At 42.6% G+C, this 22,370-nt stretch overlaps 1 long non-coding RNA gene across 1 annotated transcript in view; it reads right to left on the reverse strand.

Moving 5' to 3' along the window:
* The window catches only part of LOC132378366 (uncharacterized), a 175,658-nt gene that overhangs the window by 78,017 nt on the left and 75,271 nt on the right, over positions 1 to 22,370 (reverse strand). The gene's annotated exons all lie outside the window — the stretch shown is intronic.

The raw sequence follows: 22,370 nt of genomic DNA on the forward strand, positions 1-22,370 counted from the left end.
TCTTTCAGAACCTTGGTCCAGGTGACCTATCATTTTCCCAAGAACCTTCTTGCTAGTTATGGTAACTTCACACACTTCATGCCCCCCCCCCACCCGAAATCTGGAACATCCACCATCCTGTTAGTGTCTTCCACAATGAAGACTGATGCAAAATATTTATTCAGTTCATTGTCCCCCATTACTACCTTTCCAGCAGTCCGATATCCACTCTTGTCCCCCTTTTACAGTTTGTTAGTCTGAAGAAACTTTTGGTGCCCTCTAATATTATTGGCTAGCTTACTTTCAGGTAGATAGAACTCATCAGCCTGGGAAGGCTGTCCATCTAAGAGGAAAACTCTGATTTCAAACTTCCACTGCCTTGTGGCCATACCCACTCATGGGAAAGGCTTTGGGAATAAACCCCGAGGACAAATCCAGAACTGGAGTCCCTAAGGCAGTCCGATGTTGTCTTCAACCTTGTTCTGGCAACTCCTGTGACGACACTGGTGCCAAGCTGCATCAGCCCTTGCCCTGCCCTTCCCTTGGACAACATCGGAGGCGTGGAGAGGGGAGACTTGCTACATAGGCAACAGCCGGTCTTCCATACAACCTTGCCCAGGCCTGCATCCTGGAGAAGACTTTCCAGGCACAGATAAAAGATCTCATGAGACTAACGGATGCCATACATATTTTCAAGCTCCATCCTTAACCTTTCAATGAGTTTTTTTTAATTGCCTCAGGTTGATTTTGAAAAACTTCCTAATCCTGTAACTTTCCACTCATTTTTGCTCTATTATACTATATTGTATGCCCTCACTTTGGCTTTTATATTGACTTCTCTTGTTAGTCACGGTTGTGTCAGCTTTCCTTTAGAATATTTCTTCCTCTTTGGGATGTATATATCCTGCACCTTCTGAACTGCTTCCAGAAATTCCAGCCATTGCTGCTCTGCCATCATCCCTGCCAGTGTTCTTTTCCAATCAATTCTGGCCAGCTCCTCTTTCATGCATCTGTAATTCCCTTTTCTCCACAGCATTACTGATACATCTGACTTTAGCTTCTCCTTCTCAAATTTCAGGGTGAATTCAATCATATTTTGATGACTTCCCCTAAGTGTTCTTTTACATTAAGCTCTCTAATCAATTCTGGTTCATTGCACAACATCCAATCCAGAATAGCTGATCCCCTAGTGGACTCAGTCATGAGCTGCTCTAAGAAAAAAGCCATCTCATAGAACACTCTAGAAACTCCCCCCTCCTGGAATCCAGCACCTACCTAATTTTCCCCAATGTATCTGCATATTCAAATTCCTCATGACAATTTGGCATGCATTTTTTTTAATCTCCCATTGTAATTTATAGGCCACATCCTTACTACTTTTTGGGGATCTGTATACAAATCCCATAGAACACTACAGCACAGAAAACAGGCCATTTGGCCCTTCTAGTCTGTGCCAAAACTTTATTCCACTAGTCCCATTGACCTGCATCCAGTCCATAACCCTCCAGACCTCTCCCATCCATGTATCTATCCAATTTACTCTTAAAACTTAAGAGTGAGCCCACATTTACCACATCAGATGGGAGCTCATTCCAAACTCCCACCACTGAGTGAAGAAGTTCCCCCTAATGTTCCCCCTAAACCTTTCTCCTTTCACCCTAAAGCCATGTCTACTTGTATTTATCTCTTCTAATCTAAGTGGAAAGAGCCTACTTACATTTAATCTGTCTATACCCCTCATAATTTTGTAAACCTCTATCAAATCTCCCCTCATTCTTCTACGCCCCAAGGAATAAAGTCCTAACCTGTTCAATCTTTCCCTGTAACTCAACTCCTGAAAACCTGGCAACATCCTAGTAAATCTTCTCTGCACTCTTTCAATCTTAATGATAACCTTCCTATAGTTAGGTGACCAGAACTGCACACAATACTCCAAATTTGGCCTCACCAATGTCTTATACAACCTCACCATAACATCCCAACTCCCATACTCAATACTTTGATTTATGAATGCAGGGATGCCAAAAGCCTTCTTTACAAACCAGTCTACCTGTGACACCACTTTCAGGGAATTATGTATCTGAGCTCCCAGGTCCCTTTGTTCCTCAACATTCCTCAGTGCCCTATCATTTACTGTGTATGTCCTACCTTGATTTGTCCTTCCAAAATGCAACATCTCACACTTGTCTGCATTAAATTTCATCTGCCATTTTCTGGCCCATTTTTCCAGTTGGTCCAGATCCCTCTGCAAGCTTTGAAAGCCTTCCTCACTGTCCACAAGGCCTCCAATCTTAGTGTCATCAGCAAACTTGCTGATCCAATTTATCACATTAAGGTAAATCCCATTAAATCCCATCAAGGTCTTTCTACTCTTGCAGTTCCTTAGCTCTATGCACAACAATTCAATACCTTCCGACCCTATGGCACCCCTTTCAAATGATTTGATTTTTTTTTTAAACCAACAGATCACATTGCCCCCTCTGCCTTTCTACCTGTCCTTTTGATACAATGTATCCTTAGACATTAAGCTTCCAGTTATAATCTTTCAGCCATGATTTCATGATGCCTACTAACATCATATGTGCTGCAAGGTTATTTACCTTATTCTGCATACCGTGCGCATTCAAATACAACACCCTTTTGATTTTGTCTGCCTTTTATGTTGCAACTCATCCCATTGACAGTAATTTTGCCCTATCAACAGTCTCTCCTTACTACACATTGGCTCTGTTTATAAACAAACAACTTCATCTTCAGCACTATCATCCTTCTTATATTGAAGCTTATGCAGCTCAGGACTCTAGTTGCACCGTGCTCAATCTTTTGATTTCTGACTTTGTCTGAGGTCTTATCAACATCTGCCTCCCCAAACTCTCCACTAACTGTTCTGTCACTCGGGTTCCTAACCCTCTGCAATTCTAGTTTAAACCCCACAGTGCAGCATTAACAAATCTTCCTCTAGGGGACCCTCCTGATGAAGGGTTTCAGCCCGAAACGTCATTATTACCTTCTCTCATAGATGCTGTCTGGCCTGCTGAGTTCTGCCAGCATTGTGTTTTGCTTTTTTATAATTGATTTCCAGCATCTGCAGATTCACTTGTGTTGCCTTCCTCTAGGGGAATGGCATTTCTGCTTGGGTATTGTGTAATGAGCCAGATTTGATGAGAGAGATTAAGGTGAAGGAACCCCGAGAAGGCAGTGATCATAATATGAAAGAATTCACCCTGCACTTTGAGGAGAAGCCAAGATTGTGAAGTATTACTGTGATTATTACTGTGAAGTAAAGGGAATTAGAGGCATGAAATATGAGCTGACCAAAGTTGATTGCAAGGGGACACTAGCAAACTACTATAACACTATAAAACTATAGTTCCTAATACCTTATCAATGGAAGAACTCATCCAGTGTACATTGCCATGATCCTTTGATTGACTAAATGAACAAAATCAGCACACACATCTAGTGTAGATAATGAATTACCTTCAAGCAATGCAATTGACAATTGCAAACTCCAATTTTCATTTTCATTGTATCACTGCAGATGATTGCCAATTTCTTCAAATTCTCTGTGGTTCCTAATTTTTTGAAGTAGTGAAATCGTTTCATTTTCACTCCCACCCATTTCTGGGATTTTCAAATCTGAGTGTTCGAAGGTGCAGTGAGCAAAACAGTTTTCAATTGTCTTATTGCTTATTTCTTGCCAACTATTAGTGACCAAAACCACTGCTCTTTGAACACAAACACACACACACACAACTGACACTATTTAAAAACTGTTCACTCTAATCATGGTGTAATGATTAATGGCCACACACGTGCATGCCACTGATGCCAATTAGAAACTTTAGTAACAGTCTTTTGTCCAAATTAAATGGCATAGCATCCCAAATAAATGAAGGGAGTCCCTGTAACTTTCTTGATTTTTTTTGCTCTTTAAAAGTTGTCCCAAATAAAAGGCTGCCCCAATTAAGCAATGGCCCAGATAACTATTAATCCACTATATTTTTGTAAAATTTAAGATCCAAGCAAAATCAGCTTTGGGGCATAAAAATGAAACAGATGTTTATAACTGAAGGTTACCATTAGATTCAAACAGATCCGAGAAATATACTTCAGAAACTGGTGAGCTCAAGAGAGGAACCAGATTTTCCCCATAACAGACAAAAATGGCAGTTGGAAACTGGTTAGTGGAGTAACATTTTAGAGCTGAGCAAACAAAGAAAACAAAAAGCACAGCAGCTCCTCATCTTACAGTGTAATCTAGTGAACGTCCAGCAAGGTTCAGGAAGTTAAGACTCTAAAGCTGCAGGAAGATCCAGTGCTCACTTAAGACTTGTAAAAGCACAAAGCAGCCAAGATTTACAGTACAGCATGGAACTGTTGTCAGGAATCCTGGACTTGGAAATGAAAACTAAATACTTGCTCTTTTGGAAAAAGCACATTGGAAAACAGAACAAGCAGGGTCACAGAATGTTTAACAGGCAGCTTTAAACATGTAGCTGATGAACATGAATTAAAGCTGATATACAGCCAGAAACAGAGCAAGTGAAGATGGAAGAAGGTGCAAGAACACAAAAAATGCTAGAAATACTAATTGTCGTCAAAGCATTAACACTTCACCGAATTATAGGAAAATGTCAACAAAATAAAGTGTACAGAGGAGATTTACAACGTTACCTGGGTTTCAGCACCTAAGTTACAGAGAAAGGTTGAACAAGTTAGGTCTTTATTCTTTGGAGTGTAGAAGGTTGAGGGGGGACTTGATAGAGGTATTTAAAATTATGAGGGGGGATAGATAGAGTTGACATGGATAGGCTTTTTCCATTGAGTAGGGAAGATTCAAACAGGAGAACATGAGTTGAGAGTTAGGGGGCAAAGTTTAAGGGTAACACAAGTGGGAACTTCTTTACTCAGAGAGTAGTAGCTGTGTGGAATGAGCTTCCAGCAGAAGTGGTAGAGGCAGGTTCGATATTGTCATTTAAAGAAAAATTGGATAGGTATATGGACTGGAAAGGAATGGAGGGTTATGGGCTGAGTGCAGGTTGGTGGGACTGGGTGAGTGTAAGCGTTCGGCACAGACTAGAAAGGCCAAGATGGCCTGTTTCCGTGCTGTAACTGTTATATGGTTCACCTAGTCGAAGAATCAACTAAAAGGTCCTGTTATTACACAAATAGCAAAAAAGATCAGCTATTACTTGTAGAACCATAGACAAATACACAGGAGTTCAAATTTTGTTTTGCTGTCACTTCTACTCCTGTACAGACTGTCCATTTGCCATTTCAGGTCAATGATCTTTCTTGACCTGGGGCATTAGACATGCTTCCCTCTCTGCAGAAACCAATTAAGTATTTTCAACACTTTATTGTTTTTATTTCAAATGTAATGCAAGGTTTTATTGAAAGGTTTACTGAAGGTTTTATTTAAGCTGCTCTCCTCAATCTACCATTCCAAATGCCTCTTAAATGTTGCACTCATACCTTCCTTTACCACTTCCTCTGGCAGATCATTCCAGATAGTCAGTACTTCCTTTCTCCTGTCTTATCTTGTACCTGTGCCCTTTCATTTTGAACTCCGAGTCTTAGGTAAAAACCTACGGCCATTCACCTTGTTCATACCCCTCAAGATTTTATTCACTTCTGTGAGATCATCCTCATTCTACACTCCAAACAATAAAGATCCAGCACACCCAACCTCTACCTATAACTTAGGCCCTTTGGTCTATGCAGCATCCTCAAGTTTTTTCTACACCTTCTCCAGGTTGACAATGTCTTTCCTCTGACAGAGGGACCAAACCTGTACACAATACTCCAAGTGGTACTCCAATGGTAGCGCGATGTTAATACGCAGCAGCCTCTCCGAACTCTGGATTGGGGATTGCCAAACATTACGTGGATTTTCTGGTGTAGTCTGTTTTGTCATGTGCTTTTGTGATATCATTCTGGAGGAACGTTATCTCTTTTTTAAACTGCATTGCATTTGTGGTTTCTAAATGACAAACTGAATCTGAAGTGTAGTCTCACCAATATGTTTTATATCTCTACTAAACTCTCTGCCCTGACTGATGAAGGCCAGAATGCTAAATGCCTTCTTCACCACTGTGTCTACTTGTATAGCTACTTTCAGCGAAGTGTGAACTTATATCCCCAGATCCCTCTGTTCCACAATACTCATCAGAGCCTGCCATTCACTGTATAGATCCTACCCTGGTTTGAATGTCCAAAATTTTGCAATTCATGCTTATCTAAGTTGAAATCCATTTTCTCTTCCTCAGCCCATCTCCCTAACTCAGAGGTCGGCAACCTGCGGCTCCAGAGCCACATGCGGCTCTTTGATCTCTGTGATGCGGCTCCCCGTGGTTTGTTAGCTTTTGAAATGTAATTCGAAATTTGAAGATTATGGTGATCTTGTACAATCTGAAAACTTTGCGGAGACACCGTTTCCTGGCACATCCGAACCGGCTCACAATTAGCCACCGTTCCGACTAAGGGAGATAGCCTACGGGGGTTTGTGAGTACGTGTCTTTTGGAGCATCCGCGCCCACGGGGGGTGGGTTGAGGGAGGCTTTAAAGCAAGGCTGTTTAGTTCGAATAAAGTTACCTTTGACTGCAGTCTTTATTTTAGCGCTGCGTGTAGCACACCGCTACAACGTGTTTTTTTATCGCTATTAATATACATCACAACTGCCAATGCCTGACACCCGCCAGTGCGCGCATTCTTTTAATTCTTCGATCCAAGGTAGGCTACCTACGGAGTAACCTTCAACCCAACGTCTTTTTTTTCGGAGTTCAAAATGTTTTTGTTGCATGCAGAAATGTAATTTCGTTTTCTCTGCAGGAGTTCATCAATTTCATAAATGCAACACATTATAGTTTGTTTATACATAGCATAAAGGCAAAAAAAAACCCGTTGTATGCAGTGTTATTTCATTTTGTGGCTCCCAGTGTTTTCTTTTCTGTGGGAAATGGGTCCATATTGGCTCTTTCAGTGGTAAACGTTGCCGACCCCTGCCCTAACTGATCAAGATCGCTTTGTAATTCATTGTAACTGGTTCACTATCAACGTGACCCCTAATTTAAATATCAGCAAGCATACTAATTGTGTTATATACAGTACATTCACATGCAAATAATTTACACAAATAATGAATAACAGGTCACAACACAAACCCTCAGGGCATCCCATTAGACACAGCCCTCCAGATGGAGAATCAATCTTCAGCCTCTGCTTCCATTCATCAAGCCAATTCTGAATCCACCTCACTAGCTTCCCACTAAATCCCTTGTGACCCAATCTTCTAGATCACTCTACCATGCAGGACCTTGTCCAAGGTATTGTTAAAGCTCATATACACAACATACACTACCCTGTCACCATCTAGCCCTTTCGATACCTCTTCAATAAACTCCAAAAAATTCATCAGGCTGACTATTCAAGTCAAGGTCGATCTTGTCCCTCAGAATTCCCTCTAGTAATGTCCCAACAACTAAAAAGTCAGGCTCACCAGCCTGTCCTTGCTACTCTTCTTGAATAATGGAACATTAGCTGCCCTCCAGTTTTCTGGAGCTTCACTGTGGCCAACGATTAACTAAATATGACAAGTGCCTCCGCAATTTCTTCCATGGACACAGTGTGGGGATGTACTTGGTCAGGCCCTGGGGATTTGCCCATTTTAATGCACTTCCAGATTGCAAATACCTTCCTCATTGTAATATGCATTTGTTCCAAAACCTCACTACATATGACCCTCTTTTTTGGCAACCATGATATCCTCCTTAGTAAACAGAGGAGAAATAGACATTAAGTATCCTGCCATTTCCTGCAGCTGCACACATAGGTGGCCCTGATGGTCTTTAAAAGGTCTCACTCGTCACCATTTTACTGTTGAAATAACTGAAGAACCTCTTAGGATTATCAATAACCCTGTCTGACAAATCCATCTCATACTCTTTTGCCCTCCTGATTTCCCTCTTAAGACTGCTTTTGAACTTTAAGTCTCCTGACCTGAAGTTATTAGTGGGAAATGATTGTTGTAGACTAAGAGATCTAATGTTGTTTTATCCATAGGACAATATTAGATTTACTTCTCTTTTATAGCATCCAATTCTGGATAGTAATTTTCAAGCACTTTGCTGAGTTCCAAGAGAATTGTTATAGACAGTTAATTCTGAGATCTGATTTCAAATCTCACTGATAGTTATGGAATTTAGGTACAATTAATTCCATGATTCTGGAATAAAATAGCAAAGGAATAACTTCTAGATTGTCATTAACTGCAACAACACTCAGGAAGCTCAACATCATCCAGGACAAAACGGTTGACACTCCATCAATCATCCTGGACACCTATTTCCTCCATTACAGACAAAGCCTGCATGTATAGTGTCACCTCTAAATTATGATTTGCTCTGATTACTCTGATTACTTTGATAGCATCACCTCAACCTCTATCACCAAGGCTGCAGACACACGAGAACACCATCAGCTGCAGATTTCCCTCCAAGTCACACAACATCACAATTTGTAAATATATCACCATCCCTTCATCCTCAGTGGGTCCAAATCCTGGAATTGCCAACAGCATTGTGGGAGCACTTTTACCAGAAAAATTGTGGAAATGCAAAATGTCTCACTTTTACCTCCTCAGGGGTATTTGGGCTTCAACAAGAAATTATGGATGGGATGAATATTGCAAATCACAGCAATATGAGAAGATTTGCACTCCAGTTTCCAGGCAAGCTGTTCAGTATTGTTATAACAGTATCTCATCAAAAATGAGAAAAATTGCTCATACATGCTCTGTCCAGTGATGCCCAATGTTAAACAGAACACTTTTAATGTTCTTAGTGATATTAAACAAGAAAATCAGTTCAACAAGTACCTCATCATAGAGATTTATGATAGCCAAACTGCCTCTAACATTTTTGAACTAAGAAGAAAAATTGGAAAATTGTCAAAGTCTTTACAAAAATTAATTGTTGGAACAATAAGACAGCTGTATGTTCTTTTTCTAGACATTCTTTAATGATCACGGGTCTAGCCACTAGCCTGATGCTACACGTTTCAGTTAATAATGTCACTTAGTATCTTTAAGGGCCTTGCCTCTGGAAATCTCCTCAAAGCTCAAGACTCCTGGCTGAGCTCGCATGAAGAGCTGCCAGAATTTAATCAATCCAACATTTTGAAACAGAGTGACTGTAAAACAGAAACATTTACCCTGAGTGCACAGCCAGATGTGGACTTTTGCATAAATGAAGTCTGGCTTTGCCTTGTACAATACTTCTTGCTCCAAGGTGCAATTTCTTTTTACTCAGTAATACCATTCAAAACTCTATCAACTATTGAACTACAGTGCAACCTGGTATATGCAGTTTTTGATAGATGACTCGACACTGATAATTCTTAAAAACCAATTCAGTGTTTTACTTCAGTTGTCAAAGTTCAACCAAGGTCAAAAGATATTCTTCTGTGTCTTGTGCCATCTGGTGGATTAGTTTTAAATGGGGAAATCTGTGCTACCATTGCACACAAACAGAACCACACAAAATAGTTGTGGTGTAATGTTTATCTACAATAACCAACAACAACAGCAAAGCATTTGTCAACACTTCAGAGTTTAGACCAAACATTTTCTGATAATTGGAGTACTGGTGGCTTTAATGATGACAAGGTGGGAAAGGTCTCAGCCTGAAACATAGACTGCTTATTTCCCTTCATAGATGCTGCCTGATTTGCCAAGTTCCTCCAAAACTTTGTGTGTTGTGCCTTAAGTACTTGGGTCAAGAATGATGCCTCTCAGCTATGCTTTCATTAGTTGATATGTATATTTAAAAACAAAACCATGAAGTATATTAGAAGGTTATGATGATACTCTGAGATTATGTGCATTAACATCTTAAAATCACCAAGTATTTGGTGTAGATAACATGCTTCCATTGCAATAGCACTAGCTTATGTATAGAAAACCTACAGCACAATACAGGCCCATCAGCCCACAAAGTTGCGCCGAACATGTCCCCACCTTGGAAATTACTAGGCTTACCTATAGCCAGCTCCATGTACCTATCTAAAAACCTCTTAATAGACCCCATCATATCTGCCTCCACCACCATTGCCGGTAGTCCATTCCACACACTCAACACTGAGGAAAATACTTACTCCTGGCATCTCTTCTGTACCTACTCCCCAGCACCTTAAACCTGCGACCTCTTGTGGCAACCATTTCAGCCCTGACTATCCACACCATCAATACCTCTCATCATCTTGTACACCTCTATCAGGTCACCTCTCATCCTCTGTCGCTCCAAGGAGAAAACTATTCTCATAAGGCATGCTCCCCAATCCAGGCACCATCCTTGTCAATCTCCTCTGCAACCTTTCTATGGCTTCCACATCCTTCCTGTAGTGAGGTGACCAAAATTGAACACAGTACTCCAAGTGGAGTCTGACCAGGGTCCTATATAGCTGCAACATTACCTTTTGGCTCCTAAATTCAATTCCACAATTGATGAAGGCCAATATACCTTATGCCTTCTTAACCACAGAGTCAACCTGCGCAGATGCTTTGAGCATTCTATGGACTCGGACTCAAAGATCCCTCTGATCCTCCACACTGCCAAGAGTCTTACCATTAATACTACATTCTGCCATCATATTTGTCCTACCAAAATGGTAGGACTTATCACACTTACCTGGGTTGAACTCTACCTGCCACTTTTCAGCACAGTTTTGCATCCTATCAATGTCCTACTGTAACCTCTGACAGCCCTCCACACCATCCACACCTCTAGCCTTTGTCATCAGCAAATTTACTTACCCATCTCTATTTCCTCATGCAGGTCATTTATAAAATTCAGGAAGAGTAAGGGTCCCAGAACAGATTCCTGAGGTATTCCACTGGTCACTGACTTCCATGCAGAATATGACCAGTCTACAACCACTCTTTGCCTTCTGTGGGCAAGCCAGTTCTGGATCCACAAACCAATGTCCCCTTGGATCCCATGCCTCTTTACTTTCTCAATAAGCCTTGCATGAGGTACCTTACCAAATGCCTTGCTGAAATCCATATTCACTACATCTACTGCTCTTCCTTCATCAAGGTGTTTAGTCACATACTCAAAATTCAATCAGGCTTTAAGGCACAACCTACCCTTGACAAAGCCATGCTGGCTACTCCTAATCATATTATACCTCTCCAAATGTACATAAATCCTGCCTCTCAGGATCTTCTCCATCAACTGACTCACTGGTCTAATTTCCTGGGCTATCTCTACTCCCTTTCTTGAATAAAGAAACAACATTTGCAACCCTCCAATCCTCTGGAACCTCATTGACGATACAAAGATTATTGCCAGAGGCTCAGCAAAGTATTCAGTAAGTACCTCCGCTATCCCCTCCGGTTCCGTAGCCTGGGGTACATTTTGTCTGATCCCAGTGACTTATCCAAACTGACACTTTCCAAAAGCTCCAGCACATCCTGTTTCTTAATATCTGTTGTGATGGAAAATAACTGGTTCTTTGAGTCTCAACAGTAGAGGCCTGGACACACACAGTTTTAATAATAAGGAATTTATTTACAAGCGGAAGTCGGGTCAACACAAGCAACTACAATACACAGGAAGCGGTGTGGGGACAGGGTACAGTCACACAAACAAAGAACAAGGGAAAAGCACTACAACAGCTATCCCCCTTGACCTTGGATAGCTGTGGCTCCCTTACCAGGACAAACGATAGACCTTCCCAAACATAAATCAATGCACTTTCCTCCAATGTGGTGGTCTGTAAGAGAGGGCTAGCCAAGGCCAAGTCTCACCTTTTAAAGCATGGGGCTGGGCAAGATAATCCAATTAAGGTGACCAATAATTTAGGTGTGTATTGATTAGTTGGGAGGGACCAAATGTTGATTAGCATGTGGTGTGTCCTCCAACCAGCCAGGTGGCAGTGCATCTGTCACGTGGCCAGTATCTCTGGATACAATACCTCTATGCTCAAGTCATCACTACTATCACTAAGATCCTTTTCCAGAGTGAATACTGAAGTATTCATTAAGTACCTCTGCTATTTCCTCCATTTCCTTACACACTTTCCCACTGTCACATTTGATAGGTCCCATTCTTTCACATCTTATCCTCTTGCTCTTCACATACTTATAGAATTCCTTGAAGTTGCAGTTTTCCTTAATTCTGCCTGCCAAGGCCTTCTCATGGCCCCATCTGGCTCTCCTAATTTCTTTCTTAAGCTCCTTCCTAGTAGCCTTATCATCTTCTAGATCTCTAACTTTACCTAGCTCTCTGAACCTTTTCTAAGCTCTTTTCTTCTTGACTGGATTTATTACAGCCTTTGTACACCACAGTTCCTGTACCCTACCATAACTTCCCTGTCTCATTGGAATGTACCTATATAGAACTCTACACAAATATCCCCTGAATATTTGCCACATTTCTTCTGTACCTTTCCCTGAGAACATCTGTTTCCAATTTAAGCCTCAAATTTCCTGCCTGATAGCCTCATAATTCCCCCTTACTCCAATTAAACACTTTTCTAACTTGTCTGTTCCTCTCTCTCTCTCTCTCCCCAATGGTACTGTAAAGAAAATAGAATTATGATCACTATCTCCAAAATGCTCTCCCACTGCAAGATATGACACCTGACCAGGTTCATTTCCCAATACCAGATCAAGTACAACCTCTCCTCTTGTAGGCTTATCTACATACTGTGTGAAGAAACCTTCCTGAACACACCTAACAAACTTCACCCCATCTAAACCCCCTTGCTCTAGGGAGATGCCAATCGATATTTGGGAAATTAAAATCTCTCATCATGACAACTCTGTTATTATTACACCTTTCCAGGATCTGTTTCCCTATCTGCTCCTCAATACCCCTGTTACTATTGGGTGACCTATAAAAAACACCCAGTAAAGTTATTGACCCCTTCCCGTTCCTAACCTCCACCCAGACTCTGTAGACAATCCCTCCATGGCATCCACCTTTTCTGCAGCCGTGACACTATCTCTGATCAACAGTGCCACACCTTCACCTCTCTTGCCTCCCTCCCTGTCCTTTCTGAAACATCTAAAGCCCAGTACTTGAAGTAATCATTCCTGTCCCTGAGCCATCCAAGTCTCTGAAATGGCCACCACATCATATCTCCAAGTACTGATCCACACTCTTGTCACAAGGGGACATGGAGACTGGCCAAATGCAGGATTAAGGCACTGAAGTACTAGGGGCAGGACAGGAACAACTAAAGGATAGAACAAGATGGGGAGACCATGGCATCTCTGATCCTGGGGTTCAGAGAGTTCATGGCAAAGGCAGGACCCTGGCTAGGCTAAAGGATAGGTCTATGGGACAAGGAATGCTGGGAGGATAGCCCCCTGGGCAGGCCACATAACTCCTGGGCAGGGCCCAACCTCCCAGGCAGGAACACAGGGACCTGGGCAGGATGCAGGGCACAACCCATCATAAGCAAGGGGTAGGAAAGGGTCAGAGTCCCCCCACCAGGCAATGGCAGTCCAGCCTGCTTACCCAACAGAAGCAAGGGATCAGAAGGGAGCTCAGTCCATGGTGACTACAAGAACAGACTTACAGAACTAGATGATTAGCAGTGGGTACTCCAACCCAGGGTTAAACCAGGATAGCCAGACAAACAGAACACCAACACCCCAACTAGACTCAGTCCCAGAGCCCCTTATATACACCTGACAGTCGATAGGTCTCAGGTGCACCTCCTTAAGCCAAGATGATCCTATTTGGGCTTAAGGGTGTAAGGAGGGACAGCTACAAGACCCAGAGTCCACGGACTGGATCAAGACCTGGAATGCGGGCTCTGGACCAGACTATAACAGCTCTAAGCTCATCTGCTTTGTTCACAACACTCCTTGCATTAAAATAGACACATCTCTAGTCTACAATCTGAGTGCGTCCCTTCTCTATCACTTGCCTATCCTCCCTCTTGCACTGTCAACAAGCTTTCTCTTTTTGTGAGCTAACCTCCTCTTCCCTAGTCTCTTCAGTTCAGTTCCCACACCCCAACAATTCTAGTTTAAACTCTCCCCAGTAGCCTTAGCAAACCTCCTAGCCAGGATATTGGTCCCCTTCGGATTCAAGTGCAACCCATCCTTTTTGTACAGGTCACTCCTGCCCCAAAAGAGGTCCCAATGATACAGAAAACTGAATCCCTGTCCCCTGCTCCAATCCCTCAGCCACGCATTTATCCTCCACCTCATTCTATTCCTATTCTCACTATCGTGTGGCACTAGCAGTAATCCCGAGATTACTACCTTTGAGGTCCTGCTTCTCAAATCCCTTCCTAACTATCTGTACTCTTTTTTCAGGACCTCTTCCCTTTTCCTACCTATGTCATTGGTACCAATATGTACCACGACTTCTGGCTGTTCTCCCTCCCACTGCAGGGTATCTTGGATGCGATCTGAAACATCCCGCACCCTGGCACCTGGGAGGCAAACTACCATCCAAGTTTCTTACCTGCGTCCACAGAGCCACCTGACTGACCCCCTGACTATAGAGTCCCCTATCACTACTGCGTTCCTCTTCCCTTCCTTACCCTTCTGAGCCACAGGGCCAGACTCTGTGCCAGAGGCACGGCCACTGTCGCTTCCCCCAGGTAGGCTGTCACCCCCAACAGTACTCAAACAGGAGTACTTATTGTCAAGGGGTACAGCCACAGGGGTACTCTCTAGCCTCTGAATCCTGCCCTTCCCTCTCCTGACTTTTACCCACTTATCTGTCTTCTGAGGCCCCGGTGTGACTACTTGCTCCTCTCTATCGCTTTCTCATTTTCCCTGATCAGACGGAAGTCATTGAGCTGCATCTCCAGTTCCCTAACCCGGTCGCTAAGGAGCTGCAGCTCGATGCCCCTGGCACCAATGCGGCCGTCCAGGAGTCTGGGAGACTCCAGTACCCCCCACATCTGACGGCGAGCACAGAAAACTGGCCTCACACACATACTTCCTACCTCGCCTCATCCTGCTACTGCCCAAGCCCATTGAGCCAAAGCCCTGTCACACTGCTGCCTCTCACTCCGCTGCCCGCTGGATATGGCGGTCTTCTTTTCTTTAAGTGTGTTCAAACTCAAAGAACACAGCATCCATCTATTGCGGAAAGAACATTCAAACATCTCACTCATGGAATAAATGACATACAAATACATTTCCTTCCATTTATTGTTGGAAAGCAATTAAATAGTAGCTTCCTGAATTCCTGAAACTAATCTTTCATGGAAGTACATCATTGATACTTATTCTGAATTATTGTTTGATTAAGAGAAGAAATGGGCAGTGGAGAACATACAGCATGGCAAGGAGTGTGCAAAACAAAGTCCAGATGGCACTAATGCTTTTGTTGTAGCCGAGTTGCATTCAATGCAAAATGAAAATGAGAACTTTAAAATAATAGCTTACCAAGTTCATATACAAATAGTGGCCACTATGATGGGTACATTTGTACACATGTTTGTTAATGCAAATATCTCATCAGTTATCATATAGCAGCAACTCAATGCATCAAAGCATACAGATATGGTCAAGCAGTTTAGTTATTGTTCATACCAAACTTTAGAATGGGGAGGAAGGGAAATATTATCTAACTGACTTTGACTGTAGAATAATTGTTGCTGGTTTGAGTATCTCAGAAACTGCTGAACTCCTGGAATTTCCACCCACAACAGTCTCTGAAGCTTACGGAGAATGGTACGAAAAACAAAAATACACCCAGTGAGTGGTGGTTCTGCAGGTGAAAATGTCTTGTTCATGGGAGACATCAGAGGAGAAAGACCAAACTGGTTCAAGCTGACAGGAAGGTGACAGTAACTCAAATAACCACGTGATACAATGCTGGTGTGCATAAGAGCATCTCTGAATGCACAACATGTCGAACCTTAAAGTGGTACCAGAGGTACCCAATAAAGTGGCTATTGAGTGTATGTGTATTTCAAGAATGGAATCAGTGTCTTAGTTGTTGTAACGCTATCGGCTCTGAAGTCCTTTGGGAGGGAGAAGAGGTTGGCTGAAGTTCTCCCTTTTCAATGCTTTGCCCATGGGGAAAACATCTCTAGATTAAAATGTTGTATTTTGTCCATTCCTTCTGTACCATTATTGCAGGCAAGCTTCAAATGGCTAGGACCAAAATCCCAGGTATTTCCAGCCCTCCTGAAGGATCATCTTTTATTGACTTATTTGCAATCTTTCCTTCTTTGGCTCTGCAACAATTTTTGTCTGATTATGCTTCTTTGCAGAATCTTGCAATGTCATACAATTTCAGTTTATTATGGATTAAGACCACTCCTATTTTGACTATGTTGTCTCACAGTACAGATTTTTTAACCTGTTGCCATATTCTGTAAACACTATTTGTTTGGATAGTGGCATCATCCAGTAATTAGGCAACACAAGTGAATCTGCAGATGCTGGAAATAAATAAAAAACACAAAATGCTGGCAGAACTCAGCAGGCCAGACAGCATCTATGGGAGGAGGTAATAACGTCGTTTCCAGCTGAAACCCTTCATCAGGAGTGAAGTAACATGGGATGGTCGAGGGGGATAAGAAGTGGGGGGAGAGATAAAGTAGAGAGCTGGGAAGTGATAGGCTGGAGGGAAATGGGCTAGGGGTGAAGGTGGAGAATTATGGGATATAAAAGAGAAAGAAAGGTAGGGCTGGGGGGTAGAGATTATAGTGAGGGGGGAAAAAGAGAGTGAAAGAGAACCAGACTAAAATAATAGATAGGGATGGGGTTAAGGGTGGGGGGCAGGGGTATCAACGGAGGTCAGTGAGTTGGATGTTCATGTCGGCAGGAAGGAGGCTACCTAGGCTGGAGGTAAGGTATTGCTCCATCGACCTGCGTGTGGCCTCATCTTGATGGTAGAGGAGGCCATGGACAGACATGTCGGAGTGGGAGTGGTCTGTGGAATTGAAGTGTGTGGCCACGGGGAGATCCCGCCACTGCTGGAGGACAGAGCGCCGGTGTTCGGCGAAACAGTCTTCCAGTCTGCGGCGGGTCTCCCCAATGTATAAATGGCCACCTGCCCCCACGCTTCTTCCCTCACCACATCCAACGTATAATCCTCCGTAACTTCCGCCACCTCCTACGTGATCCCACCACCAACCACATCTCCCCCCCGCCACTCTCTGCTTTCTGCAGGGATCGCTCCCTACACAACTCCCTTGTCCATTCATCCCCCCCCATCCCTTTCCACCGACCTCCCTCCGGGCACTCATCCCTGCAAACGGAAGAAGTGCTACACCTGCCCCCACACTTCTTCCCTCACCACCATCCCAGGCCCCAAACAGTCCTTTCAGGTGAGGCACCACTTCACCTGCGAGTCAACTGGGGTGATATACTGTATCCGGTGCTCCCGATGTGGCCATTTATATATTGAGGAGACCTGCCGCAGACTGGGAGACTGTTTCGCCGAACACCGGCACTTGGTCCTCCAGCAGTGGTGGGATCTCCCTGTGGCCACACACTTCAATTCCACAGACCACTCCCACTGCGACATGTCTGTCCATGGCCTCTTCTACCATCAAGATGAGGCCACGCGCAGGTCGATGGAGCAATACCTTATCTCCCGACTAGGTAGCCTTCTTCCTGCCGGCATGAACATCCAACTCACTGACCTCCGTTGATAACGCTGCCCCCCACCCTTACCCCCATCCCTATCTATTATTTTAGTCTGGTTCTCTTTCTCGCTCTTTTTCCCCCCTCACTATAATCTCTCCCCCCAGCCCTACCCTTCTTTCTCTTTTATTTCCCATAATTCTCCACCTTCCCCCAGCCCATTTCCCTCCAGCCTATCATTTTCCAGCTCTCTACTTTATCCCTCCCCCCACTTCTTATCCCCCCTCGACCATCCCATGTTACTTCACTCCTGATGAAGGGTTTCAGCCCGAAATGTCATCACTGCCTCCTCCCATAGATGCTGTCTGGCCTGCTGAGTTCTGCCAGCATTTTGTGTTTGTCATCCAATAATTACCTTGTGGATTGTGTGGAGCCTCAGATCGTGATTGATGTCGCCTTTGCTACATATCTTTTTAACAGTGACGACAATTTATATCAAGGAAAAAGCTGTTCTATATGATTAAGACTCCAAAGATTCTGGACAATTCATTCTGACTTACAACTATTTCATTTCTCAACCATTCAAATGGCAAACTGATGATTGTGGATACATGATTAATGTTTCATTAAATTTCAACAAACATTACACCTTAATATCTAGATAATCTAGATTTTTTTCAGACTTGTCTCAGGTACCAAGTATAATACAAGCATATATATGTGGAATCATAAAAAACAGGTATACTTGAAATGGTATTCTAATGATCACTTGAGTGCCAATGTTGTATGACCTGTATCATACAGCAAAACAGATTTAAGTCTACTTCTCAGTTTTACCTTATACCTGAATTGGAGGTAGGTGCCTTTTTTGGTGGATGCCACTTGCAGGGAGATTGAAAATGCCAATTCGATGAGCTGTTTTAATGTGTCTCATGTTGGGAACAGAACTTTAAAAATTGACAATTAGAGATGCATTACCCATCAAAATTACAAGTTTACCAGAAATTTTGACTAGAAGTTGTGTGGAACTTGGTTTGCTTATAACACTGTGACCATGTTGGTGAATCAGTGTAGGCAGCACAATGGTGTAGCTGGCACAGCGACTGCTTCTCTGCTCCAGCCACCTGGATTTGATACTGACCTCCAGCGGTGCCTGTGTGGAATCTATACATCCTTCTTGTGACTGGATGAATTTTTCCCAAGTGCTTCAGTTTCCTCCCACATCCTGGGTTAATTGGTGAATGTAAACTGTCCCAAAAGCATAGGTAGACTTTGGAGGAAATTGATGTGAATAGCAGGAGAATAAAATAGGATTAATGCAAGTATGTGTGGGAAAGACAACATGGAATCTGTGGGCTAAAGAGACTTCTTCATGCTGTATAACTCTGACCCATCAGATGAATGAGAATTCTCAAATATGCCAAATTTGGTTTTCAAGGTTTATAATCATGGTTAAAATTTTACCAACAGGAAAAGATTTAACAATGTAAATCACAAAATACTGCATAAAATACAGATCATAGACAGCTGAATTAAATGAAATATTGTGATTACTGAGAAAAGACAGCATCTCTTAATGAAGTTCCACATGGTAAGCTGCTAAGGAAAGTTAGTTTGTGTAAGATCCAGGGAGAGTTAGCTAATTGGATTGATGGTAGAAAATAGAATGGTGTAAAGTTGCTTCTTATACTGAAGGCCCATGACTATTGGAGGACATCGGGGCTGTTGCAGGGCCCATTGTGCTTGTCATCTTCATCAATGATTTAGATGAGCACATGCGAAGTATGGTTAGTAAGTTTTTGCAGCTGGTGTTATTGTCAGTGAAGATGGTTGTCAGGATTTATAGAGGGATCTTGATCAGCAGGGCAAGTGGGCTGAGGAATGGCAAATGTAGATTAATTCAGTAAATGGAAGGTGTGGATTTAGGAAAAAGCAAACAAGGGAAGGACTTTTGCAGTAACCATTAAGGCTCTGGTGAGGGTTGTAGAACAGAGAGATCTAGGAGTAGAAGTACACAGTTCCTCGAAAGTGGCATTGCAGATAAACAGGGTGATGAAAATGGCTTTAGCACTCTGGCCTTCATCAGTCAGTGCACTGAGTATAGAGTTAGTACATTACATTGTAGTTGCACAAGATAATGGTGAGGCTACATTGGGAATGTTGTGTTCGGTTTTGGTCACCCGGCTATAAGAAAAATGCCATTAAACTAGAAAGGGGATTCATGAAGATGTTGCCAGGACTTGAGGGACTAGGATATGGAGAGAAATTGAGAAGGTTAAGACATTTTTCATTGAGCTGAGGAGAATTCTCTTATAGAAGTGTATAAAATTATGAGGAGCGTAGTTAGGATGACTCTATACAGTGTTTTCTTCCCCAAGGTTGGGAAGTCAAGAGGTAGCAGAGCAGACTTGATGAGCTGGACAGCCTAAATCAGGACACCCTTCCAGGCTCAATGAGAAATTTTTCAACTGAGTCTGGATGAAGGGTCTCAAACTAAAACATCGACTGTCCATTTCCCTCCCGAGATGCAGCCTGACCCTCTCGGAGTTCTTTCAGCAATTTTTTTTGCTTTCAGTTCTTCAATTCCAGCCAAATTCTCCAATTTCCAGCATCTGTAACTTATAGCTTTTAATTTTCAGATAATTTGCTTTCTCTGTCAGTATCAGAACTGGCTATTTCTGATGAAAGTCATCCACCTGTGACTCTGGTTCCATGTTTTCTCTATTAGTGCTGTGTGACCTGCCAGGCCATAGACCGCAGCCTTCCCATTTGTAGCTTACTTCTTTGTAATAGAACCCTCTAACTAGCCTCAATAGCCAATTTGACTGGTGGGTTATTACAACCTCTCCCAACAGTAACGCAAGCTTCCCTCTGTTCTGATGCCCTACCCATTCATCAGAGCTCACTCGTTTCTCTCTTTCACAATTCTGATGAAATGTCACCTCAGTATCTCTTTTCTCAAAAGTATGTTTATACCTGAACAAGGATGTGGACCCACTACAATTTGCCTGCAACAGGTCTACAACAGACACAATCTCACTGGCTCTCTGCTCTGCTTTGTTGAACTTAGACAGCAGCAAACCACACCAGGTGGTTGGGTAAAATTTCAAGGAGTGAGACAGAGTGAGAGGAGTGGTTCAGTGGTGCAGCAACAACAAGGTTGCATTCAACATCAGCAAGACTAAAGAATTGATTGTGGACTTCAGGAAGAGAAAGTCAGTCCTCATTGAGGGATTAGTAGTGGAAAGAGTGAAAAGCTTCAAGGTCCTAGGTGTCAATATCTATGAGGATCTATCATGGCCCCAACACACTGATGTGTTCATAAAGAAGGTACACAAGCAGCTCTAATTCATTAGGAGTTTTAGGAAATTTGGTAAGACACCAAAGACTTACATATTTCTATAGATGTATGGAGGAAGACATTCTAACTGGTTACATCATTGGCTATGACAGGATCTTTCCTCTACAATGCCCCATCACAGTCTGGTTCAGAAGCTCCAATACACAGGATCAGAAGAAGCTGCAGAGGGTTGTAGAATTGGCCAGCTCCATCACTAGCACAACACTCACCTCCACCCCACTCCAGAGGACATCTTCAAGAGGCCATACCTCAAGAAGACTGCATCTACCATGGAAAACCCTCACCACGGGGGCATGCCCTCTTTTCTTGATACTACCATCGGGGAGGAGGTACAGGAGCTCGAACACAGACACTCAATGAGTCAAAAATGGTGTCATTAGATTTCTGAATAGTTCATGAACTCACGAACATGACCTCATTATTCCCTTTTTATTTTTGCAGTATTTATTTATTTTGTAATTTATAGTAATTTTATGTCTTGTTGCCATGAAACAACAAATTTTATGTCATATAAGACAGTTATAATAAACTTCGTTCTGAATCTGAAAAGGCAGACAAAAGAAATACTATTTTTAATCATGCTCTAGGCTCTTTGCTAACTTACCTTCCATGCTGTGATGATATGACAAATGATAAACACATTATGACTTGGTGATGCAAAGAAAATTATCTAAACTTCTCCATTTGTAAACCAACCGTTGTAAAAGTATCATGGGGTATTTTAAAACAAATTTGGAATGGCTGTAAAAAATTGAACTGAAGCCAAGATTTTGATCTCCAAACTGAACCTGAGGTTAGTTTCCAAACCCAATGTGCAGATTGCGGTCTTTTCTGTATAGGTGGCCATGCGCAGTAAAGATTCCAAAATTCGCTTTTCCTAACGTCAGGCTGCAGACAATCACATGAAATCAAAAATAACTTCAACAGAATTACACAATAGAACCAAACCCGGTCGCTGCTGGTTCTTGTACTCCACGCAAGCAGCAGGAAAAATCCCATGTGCCCACCTCAGTACTGAATTCCACAGTTTCGCAACCCTGACCAATGGCAAGTTTATTTTGCTCGCCAGCAGATGTTTGCCGGATTCCGGCTGTACCTTACACGTCTAGAAGAGAAGTTAGGTATAACTAACGAAAATCTGACTTAAAATCTGACCAGTACGAAAACTAGTGCCATATGTTCGATATAACATGTCCCATCCAAAGATCTTTGACTGAAACAGGTTTATTTGACAGAATTTGTAGAATTAAATGGCAAACTCTTGCTTTAATAAGTTACAGCGAAGGAAAGCAGTGCAAACGGCAGGCATCACTAATTGCAGCTGTGGGATTGTGGAGAACGCAACAACCATGCTCTACCGCTCCTTGGATCCTTCCACCCATTCCAAGTTTCCCCAGTATATTAAAGCTATGGGTTACTCTGTGGAACAAATGCCGAGATGTGCTTTACACTGC

Source organism: Hypanus sabinus, chromosome 2 (assembly GCF_030144855.1).
Source record: "Hypanus sabinus isolate sHypSab1 chromosome 2, sHypSab1.hap1, whole genome shotgun sequence".
Lineage (NCBI taxonomy): Eukaryota > Metazoa > Chordata > Chondrichthyes > Myliobatiformes > Dasyatidae > Hypanus > Hypanus sabinus.